Genomic DNA, 444 nt, shown 5'->3' on the forward strand with positions numbered 1-444 from the left:
GAGCTGCTGCTGCAACCTACTTCATTATAAAACTCTATTAAATCCTCTTTTCTTTTCTTTTTTTTTCCTTTTTACATTTCCCCCTTCCTTCATTTCCTGCCAGCTTCAGCTTTGCTTATTCATTTGATCTGCGCAGTTCATCCGGAATTCCTGTTTTCACTTGCAACAAAAAGTGGGTGGGCAAAATGATAATTTTCTGTTGCTGCTAATGTTAAGTACCAGAATTCTGGGACAAAATGTACATAAGGATTTCCCCCCCCCCTCTCTCTCTCTTAATGTCGTTGAGCAGGGTGATATTTAGTTGAGAGTATGAAGATCCTTGACAAAATACTTTCCTTTTGGGGGGGGTGGTTCTGGTTGCTGCTGCTTAGCCCCTAGAAGCTAGAAACACAGTTGGATAAATATTCCTCCTCGCTCCCCTTTTTCGAAATGACCTACATCGGG

Source organism: Vipera berus (assembly GCF_964194415.1).
Source record: "Vipera berus genome assembly, chromosome: 3".
Lineage (NCBI taxonomy): Eukaryota > Metazoa > Chordata > Lepidosauria > Squamata > Viperidae > Vipera > Vipera berus.